Here is a 10,067-nt window from a genome sequence, read left to right as displayed (position 1 = left end):
TCAAGGCACAGGCCAAGAAGATTTTGTACTTTTCCACCACCTGGCCCCTCTTACCCCCTCCCCTTGTAAAACATGCTATAAAAAAGCATTTCATGTTCAAAAAAAAAAGAAATTAAAAAAAAATTTAATAAAAAAAACCTCGCTATTGTTCCTGTACACGGTGTCTTGAGCAGATTACTGGGTGGTCACAACTTTCTGAGACTTGAGTGAGGGTCTCCCCTCTGCGGAGGTCGTCAGTAGAAGGATGTGAAAACAAAAGGGTGTTCAACCTCAGAGAAACATCTCCAGCAGCAGTTAGCAGAAAGACAGAGAATAAGGATCCTTGTCATGCTCAGACTTAAGCTTCACATCATGGGTTGCTTTTAATCCGAATAATATGGCCCTGGGGAAAATGTGGTGAAAAATGCTACCATGCTGAGCAGTTATATAGCCAAATAAAAACAGTGCTTGCTGCTGCTGGAAACCCTAATTGAACACTCAGCAAAAGAGGAGGGAATTGGTGTCTATACACTGGATAAGTACAAGAGTCTAAATTGAGAAACTTTCAGCACTCACAGTCTCCCTTCTCCCATAGTCTAGGGGAGCAAACATCAACTCATGGGAACTCACTAAGAAAGGACAATGCTTCAGTAAGTCATGGGCACAACTCCAGAGAAAACAAAAGACCAAAACCTTTGAAACTTATATTTTACATCATTGGCCCACTTACAACTATTGCTCCACAGAACTAGATATCCATCAGAACCCTAGAAAATATGACAGAACAGTATGGAATGTGATGGAAAATCCAGGTGGGAGCAGCAAACATCCAGCCACCTTGTATACCATAGAGATAATAGATATCTGGTAAGGGAGTTTGAAACTGAGATATTCTGATATACTAGACTAAGGCAAATAAAGGTGTTGGGCTTAACTTAAACTAGTAAGAAGCTAAAACTGAGAAAAAGAAAGTGGCCTACAATGGTCATCTGTTCAAATAACACATAAGTATCCTACTCCTAACTCTATTCTGTGCAATTTGCCTATCGATGGATCTATCATACAAGTAGGAAATTCTTGTTCTGTTTTCCAGCATCCCTTACAGCCTCGTACCATATTTTGAACAAGTCCTTGAGATATTTTCAAATTTTCGGAATGACTATGAATTTATATTTTAAAGTTAAGGTAAAATTGCCTTTATTTTATCTACATATAGTGAGAAATAAAATTTTTATTATATAACAAACAACACTTTCCCAATTTCACAATGTCTAAAAAAATTATATTAACAAAAATCTAATCTGGAAAGGAAGATATAGTGGATTAAAGAGAAGTAGGAATGAGAAAAGAGGATGCAGAAAGAATACAATAGGGAAAGAAAGAAAAATAATAAACAAATGTACCAGGCATAAAACATCAGCAATTATAAATAAGGTGACTGCCACAATGCAAACATGAAAGTATCATGATAATAAAAGTAATATGTTTTATAACACAAGAGATTATCATAACTCTTATATTCCTATTATATTCCTATTACTGATGACGTCACACATTTTGGTTATAAGACATAGAGAAATCAGTCTTAAATAGAGAAGGAAACATACTCTCAGACAACCAACTTTAATGATGACAGACAGTTCTGTACAGGCCAAGGGAAGAGAAAAGACTCCAATGGACTTACCAACAATGGATTTTCTATGCTACATTACTGATCTGCCAAGCAAGATTTATTCATGTGTGCAATTGCATCATGACTACCAGAAGGTAACCAACTACTTTCTGATTGGATTTGAGGCTTTCTCCACAGGGAGAAGTTCACAGCCAATACTTTATACCTAGTCAAGTATCCATGGCTGGGTATCTCATAGTCCCAAGGGCAGAACCTATTATTATTTAGCTAAAGAGACTTACTTTCAGATTGCTTTCTAAATATTTATGTTTACATCCAAAGATATAATTCCTGTCCTCAGCCTTGGTCAAAGACATTAATATATTTGTCAAAAATATTGAGAATAGGTGACTGTAGAATGTTCAGCCCTAAGAAGAGCATCTATACATAAATCTTCAAAAGCTCAGTGAATATCATACAAGGGTTTGGGGCATTGAATGAATATAGGAGCCAGAGGCTATGGAGGAGTGCTGAAAAAGAGCAACTTCTAGGAATAATACAGCCATTGCACTTATGAACTCATAGAACCTTCACAACACATGAGTAAGATTGGACCTTCATCATTCCATCATGGATAGAAATTAGGTTAATGAGGCTCTACTTTTCATAAAGGAAGTTTTTGTTTATGGATAATATAACTATTGTCACATTCAGTGGTGTAATTACTGTTAGATTTTCTGTGTTCAAGCAAGTAATCTCACCTGCACTTATGTCAATGCAAACAATAATGATGTCAATGGGTTTCTTACACCCAAAAAAAGACATGAAAATATGAGATGATTTCTTAAGAAAAACGTTTGGGAGGGATCAAGGATAATAGAGGGTTAATGAGTAGAAAAGAACTAATTATTTATTACTAACATATATTAAATTATCAATTAACTAAATGAATGTCTTTTAAAATGATATGGAGTTATATGTGTTAACGGATACTTTCACATCTTCTCATTAGATGATTAAAAAGCCTTTGACAAAATTCAACACTCCTTTATGTTAAGCATCTTAGGGATATCAGAGATACAAGGTTCATGCATAAACATAATAAAAGCAAGTTATAGCAAGGCAATAGCCAACATCAAATTAAAAAGAGAGAAACTTAAAAGCAATCTCACTAAAATCAGGGATAAGACAAGGCTGTCCACTCTCTCCTTTTTTCTTCAATATAGTACTCTAAGTCCTAGCTAGAGCCTGCAACTAAAGAAGATCAAGGGGATAGAAATTGAAAAGGAAGAAGTCAAAGTATTGTTATACATAGATGATATGATAGTATACCTAAGTGACCCCCAAAATTTTACCAGAGAGATCCTATATTTGATAAACACCTTCATCAAATGATTTTTTTCATTTTTATTGGTTATTTTATTTATTTACATTTCAAATGTTATCCTCCATCCCAGTTTCCCCTTCACAATTCTCCTATCCCCTCATTCCTTCCCCTGCCTCTATGAGGGTGCTCCCCCACCCACCCACCCACTCCTGCCTCAGTGGCTAGTGTTCCCCTATCCTGGGTTCTTTTTTATGTGATTACAGAAATACTCCCAGTTTTGTGGCTATGGTTACATAAGCATGTACATTTATCCAATCTCATCTGACACATTTAAAATCTAAATCTATACAATATTCTGTTAGTGCATGGTGCCTCAGTAATACAGATTTTAAAAATCTGTTGGGAGGATACCCTCATAGAAGCAGGGTAGGTGGGATGGGATGGGGGAACTGGAAAAGGAGGTAACATTTGAAATGTAAATAAAATATCCAATAAAAAAGAAAAAATCTTTGCCAGCACTTCACTTAGAACAATAGCTGATTCATACAATGCTGTACAAAATATATCATATATATAGGCTCATCATCTACAGGAAAAAGTTACAAACACCTGACACTGTAGCTTGTCTCATGACATAAAGTTACATATTATTTTCATGTCTTTGGTGATGCTAATGAAAATAAGTGTGTTTTAATATTCATTTTATTAGAAATTAAATTATGTGATAAACAAGGGACAAAAGCTATCCATTTAAATTGCTCAAGCTTGAATTTGGAATTCATTCAGATATCAAGATCAAGGTATTCATACCACATAGTATGACTTCTGGGGAAAAAGTATTGTATATTTAGAAAATGTATTAGTATTTATATATTATGTATACTACATTTTTGTACATTATTTATTATTATTATTATATAACATATATTATAAAATATACTTAGTCTATAGTATTATACAATGAATCGGCCATTGTTCTAAGTGCAGTGCTAACACGGGTTAACATGAGTATTACTGACACATAATACACTGAGAGAAAATAATATAGATTTAGATTTTAAATGTATTAGATGAGATTGGATGTTTGATTCTTTCTCAGAGTGGGAAATATAATAGATACTGGAGGTCAATGGAGAGATGGATGGGTGAGGCAAATACAAGGGGAATGGGGCAGGGGATCAAGTATAGGTAGAGCAGGGGAGAGAGAAGGAAAATCAGAACTGGACAACAGGTGGATGTGAGGGTTGTCTCTGGGACATACCAGAGACCTGGGACAGCAGAAGGCCCTAGGAAGTCTATGGGATGACCCTAGCTGAGACTCTAAGCAGTGGAAGAGATGTAACCTAAAGTTGCCACCTCATGAAGTTAGGAGGTCTCCCAGTGGAGGGATAAGGACAACAAACTATCCACAAAACCTTTATCCCAAAGTGTGTCCTGCACAAATGATGTGCAGGTACAAAGATAGAGCAGAGAAGGAGAGAATGTCCAGCCAATGACTGTCCCAAAGTGAGACCCATCCCATTAGCAAGATCTAATCCATAACACTATTAATAATACTGCCATGCTTGTACACAGGAGCCTAGCCTAACTGTCCTCTGAGAGGCTTCACCTAGCAGCCAATGGAAACGGTTGTAGAGATGCACAGTAAACATTAGATGGCTGTGGGGAGTCTTGTGGGAGAGTTGGGGGAAGGATTGGAGGACATGAAGAGGACAGAGAGTACACAGGAAGACAAGTAGAGTCAAATAATCTGGGCCTTTGTGTGCTCCCAGAGACTGAACCACCAACCAAAGAGCAAGCATGACCTGGACCAAGGCCCCCTGCACATTTGTAGCAGAAATGTAGCTAGGTCTTCTTTCAGATCTCCCCAAAATTGGAGCAAGGGCTCCTCTGACTTTGTTACCTGCCAGTGGATTCCATTTCCCTAACTGGATGACCTTGTCTGGCCTCAGTTGGAGAAGGTACACCTAGTCCTGCAGTGTACCAGGGCAGGTGAAAGGGAGGTTCACTCTTCTCGGAGGAGAAGGGGAGGTAAAATGTAAGGAGAAGACTGGGAAGAGAGAGGGACTAATATTGGGAAGCAAAGTGAATAAATAAGTTAAAAGACAAGAAGATTTTCACTCGTGCTCTTTTATATTGCTGGAGATAGGCAACCTTGGCTCTGACTTTTAATATCACAGAAGAATTTTTTAAAAGCTTTTGACTTCTTATAAATTAAATCTGAGAGTATATGCTTTTTGTGTGACTTAATTTTCTAACCATGTGTGAAAAATTTACTCAACTTTTCCATGTATCAAAGTTAATTCCAGAAAATATTACATATAACCTGAATTATATAGATACACAGCAACATATTTATATATTTAGATTGTTTACAGTTTGTATTATTACCACTAAAGTAGTTAAGAACATTTTTATGTTGTTCTCTGAGTCAATACTATGTTTTCATTCTCCATAAATAAATACCAAGAAATGGAATTCTTCTAAATAAATCTCAAGACTAGAAATGCATACTTTATCATAGTAAGTCCACAGTGAACATGAGATTGCCAAAACTCCTTATCCAAATTGTCTATAGTTCATCCTCTTCACTGATACCCTGGGAATAGGAATAATATATGCCAGTGAGAGCATGAGAAAGAATATCCTCTCATATGCATCTAGAAGTCACATAACAGCCAATTTATTGGTGGCCAGGATAGAACAAAGAAGTAGAGGAAAGCAAAAATGAAAAGATAAAAAAAAATAAAACTCTTCACAATTACCTTTTTTTCTCTATTATCCACCTCAGTGAATAAGGGACATGCTTCTCCTGCTTTAAGACATCTGAACATCCATTTACCAGGCTTTTGGTCTAGAGAGATTATAGTAGCAATCCCACTCATTAGTTCTTCAGCTTTTGGAAAAGTTACACCATTAGTTTCCTTCATTCAGGCTTTTAGATGTGAATTGAGCCATTTTCCTGCTGTTCCTGAGTCTCCAATCTATCATGAAATGTTTCAGACTCAGCTTGCATAACTGCTTGAACCAATTCACTTATTAGTTATCCTCTCCTCTCCCTCCCTACCCTTTCACCCCTTCTTTCCTTCTTTTCTTCCTCCTGTTCCTCTTTCCCATTCTCCCATTTATTTTTTCTTTGATAAAAAAACAACAAAACCAAAACCAAAACAGTAAGAAAAAGTAAAGTGATGCATTGTAGAGACAAATGTATCCTTATATTGAAAAAAATATTAACTTTGAAATAAACATTATTGAGAGCAAATAGTAATTAATGATTCAATTTTTTTCAGATATATCTTGTAACTCAAATTTTCAAATCAAATATAGTAAACTGATTGCCTTTTGTGAGATGATAAGGGGAGAAGTTATCAAGAGAAAAAATGAGATTCTGAAAGGCTAACCTCCTTAGAATGATTAATAAAGTACCAGAAAGAAGAGATACAGAGAATTCCCCCAAATGTGAATATGTTTCCTTATCTAATCTTTGGCTCCATACATACCTGGTCATGCATATTAAGAATGCATTCAGTGATGTTCAAAATAATGATAGGTGGCAGTGTTTGGTGCTTACACACTGACAGTAAAAGTTCCTGCTGGTACCAAAACCTGGTAAATTCCATGATTTATGTAACGTTCGGCATAATGTTGAAACTGTTTTGCTTCAGTAGTAGAGAAAAGTCATAGAGTATGTGCTGTTATATTCAACCTCACAAACCCAAAGTCCGAGGAGAGAAATAATGGAAGTTTCCATGTAATTTAAGTACATTATTGAACACATTAAAGGGTATTTGTGGACTTATAACTATATTAGTATCCATCAAAGTAAAAGTCAAAATATCTGAAATTATATCAGTAAGCTTTCTGTTACTGTAACAAATAGCTGCAATGATAAACATAAAAAATAGGCACTCTACTTTTGCTCATAGAAGTTACAATTAATAATCACTAACATATTGTTTTAGGCCTTTGATGAAACAGCACACATTGTCATAAAAGGGTCTTGGATCAAGAAAATGCCTTACTCCACACTAAAGAGGCAAAGAACTGATAAAAGAGTAGCTGAGGGAAAGAGTTTCTCAACGTGGAGCTATGAGAGGTCTGGAGAAGAAGTATGAACGAGGCTCTGCCACCAATTATATCACCAAAAACAAAGCCTGGAAGAAGCTGCAGCTGAGCCTGCCTGATTTCAGGTGGCTGTGCATCCTGAAAGGTATTTATGCTCATGAACCCAAGCATAAGAAGAAAGTTAACAAGGGTTCCACAGCAGCTCGAACATTTTACCTTATAAAAAATATTAAATTCCTCCTCCTTGAACCCGTTGTCAACAAATTCCAAGAGTACAAGGTGATTGTTCGGAAGCTCCACAAAGCCTATGGGAAGAGCGAATGGAATTCTGTAGAGTGCCTGAAGGACAATAAACCCAGCTACAAACTTGACCACATTGTCAAGGAGAGGTACCCCACATTTATTGATGCTTTGCGGGACCTTGATGATGCCCTATCAATGTGTTTCCTCTTCTCCACCTTCCCTCGGACGGGCAAATGCCATGTGCAGACCATTCAGCTGTGCCTCCGGCTTACTGTGGAGTTTCTGCTTTACATCATCGCTGCCTGAACCCTACGAAAGATCTTCCTGTCCATTAAAGGCATTAATTATCAGGCTGAGGTGCTGGGTCAGCCCATCGTATGGATTGCACCTATGCTTTCTCCCATGATCATCCAGCAGATGTGGACTACAGGTCATGGCCACCTTCACTGAGTTCTATACCACACTCCTGGGCTTCTTCAACATCCGCTTCTACCAGTCATTCAACCTTCACTACCCACCCAAGCTTGAAGGTCAAGCCCAAGCAGAGACAAAGGTTAGTGAGGACACATATGCACGGGACTCTGAGAGCTCTATGGAGAAATTAATTGGCTGCCCTCAGTGCGAGCCTGGCCCGAGTGGTGGTGCCTGCTATAGAGGAGGCTGAGGCTGATGAGTTTCCTACTGATAGAGAGGTGACAGCATAAGAGGAAGGTCGAAGGAAAGAGCTGGAGGCACAGGAAAAGCACAAGAAACTCTTTGAAGACCTGAAGTTCTTCCTAAACTGCGAGGTGTCCCGAGAAGCATTGGCCATCATTATCAGGAGTTTTTGCGGGGATATGTATTCTGGAATGTCTTTGTGCATCTGAGCCACCTATGATGTCACAGTCTCTTGCATCACTCACCAGATTGTTGACTGGCCGGGGCAGCAGACACCCATCATTGACAGGTACTATGTATAGCCCCAGTGGGTGTTTGACTGTATGAATACCCGGCTCCTCCTCCCTGTGGCAGAGTACTTCCCTAGGGTGCATCTGCCCCCACACCTTTCGCCCTTTGTATCTGAGAAGGACTGAGATTGCATTCCCTCTGAGAAGCTGAAGCTTTTGGCTCTGCAACAGGGAGAAGATCCATGAAACTTGGAAGAGGAAGAGGAGGACGAGGATGATGAAGATGATGACAATGAAGGTGACAATGATGTTGCAGCCAAAAATGAAGAGGAAGATGCGAAAGCTGAATCAGAGGAGGAGGAGGAGGCACAGCTGTCGACCTTGGAGCAGGAAAGGCTAGAAGGAAAGAAATCCTAGGTTATGGCTGGCACTGTGAAGCTGGAAGACAAGCAGCAGCTGGCCCAGGAGGAAGAAAGTGAGGCCAAGTGTGTGGCTATCATGATTACGAAAAAGCGAGAGAAGTACCTTTACCAAAAGATCATGTTTGGCAAGCTGCACAAAATCCGAGAGGCCAATAAGCTTGCAGAGTAGAGGAAAGCCTGTGATGAAGCTGTGAGGTCTGAAGAAAAGGCCAAGCGGACAAGGCCTGTGTGAGCTCCAGTTGTCCCTTACTGCGATTTGGACTTCGCAGAAGCAAGCTAGTGAAGCACACATCCACACCAGCCAGCACTCTCATACTTTTGGTGGTGTGTGGCCAGCCTCGGCCTCCCGTGAGGTTCAAGCCAGTGTCTGGACAAAGAGGCCTCTACCTAACAGTTATTGATCCAAGAGTCTGTCTAACACCCTCATTTTCCTTGGCTTTCCACAGCCTCCTAATAGCTGTGCCCATCCTGTGCTCAGGATGCTATCATGGAGTAAGGGTGGGAACTTTTGTTATTAAATGGTTGGATATTTGCAAAAAAAAACAACAAACAAAAACAAAAACAAAAACAAAACAAAGAGTAGCCACACTCTCATATCTTCATGTTATTTCTTTGTCTGGGGCTGCTACAGGATCTTCAGCACTACCATAGGTTGTGTAATTTTTAATAACTTTCTCCGAAATCTCAGTGGGATCATCCATGACCTTGTCAGACTTGGATCTACGTATTAGTGGAAAAAAAACAGAATGTGGAAAGCACCTTATTCAGTTACTAGTGAAAGTTAACCTTAGTCAGCTTGAATCATAGCTTTGGGCCTTTCAGAATGCTTTACTGTCTGAGTATAGGGAAATGATTTCCTAGGCAGTCGTGGATGAGCAAGGCAATTATATAGCCCTCTTGTGAAAATGTTTTAAGCTGAAAATAATTCAAAAGAAGCTGGTATCTTGGTGCAAATAAGGACTATATGGTCTCTTAAGCTCCAAAGATAATTTCATGATGTCCTTCCAGTTTTCCTATGACAAAGCACTTGTTTTCTCTTTTGATGCTAACTAAACTCTTTAGCAATTGCCACAGTTTGGGTTTAAATTTTACATGTATTTCCTTGCCCCATGACTCTTGAGATGCTATAAGATTTGTTAATCTTTCTGCCCTTTTACCTTTGAATTTCGATTTGTTCTTTAGGCAAACTCACTTGAAGTTTGCCTAAAAGTAGCCAGAAATACCCATCCAGCAGCCTGCTGCCTTAAAATTTCCCTCGATTAAACTGTTACATTTAATCTTAATATTCCATATACTCTCAGAAAATTGATAAAATCATATTTAAATTATTACATATGAACTTATAGGAATGTTCTTTGATGCAGTGTGTAATAGCATCCTCATCTCTATCTGAAAACTCACCAATATTTTCTTTTCTAACTGCAATCATATCAACAGTGCATATTTCTAAGTTTTGAATAATGCAGCCGTTAAGCTGTACTTACAGTCTTCTAGAATTTTCTAGCTTAATGCTCCAGACTGTTAAATGCTTC

At 38.4% G+C, this 10,067-nt stretch overlaps 1 pseudogene; it reads left to right on the top strand.

Annotated features, from left to right (window-relative positions):
• The first annotated feature begins 7,007 nt into the window (after nt 1–7,007).
• LOC114623822 lies at nt 7,008–8,767 on the top strand (annotated as a pseudogene).
• Nucleotides 8,768–10,067: the final 1,300 nt, after the last annotated feature.

Source organism: Grammomys surdaster, unplaced genomic scaffold (assembly GCF_004785775.1).
Source record: "Grammomys surdaster isolate TR1022 unplaced genomic scaffold, NIH_TR_1.0 61, whole genome shotgun sequence".
Taxonomy (NCBI): domain Eukaryota; kingdom Metazoa; phylum Chordata; class Mammalia; order Rodentia; family Muridae; genus Grammomys; species Grammomys surdaster.
The sequence above is the reverse complement of the archived record's forward strand: the minus strand, read 5'-3'. Positions and strand labels throughout refer to the sequence as shown.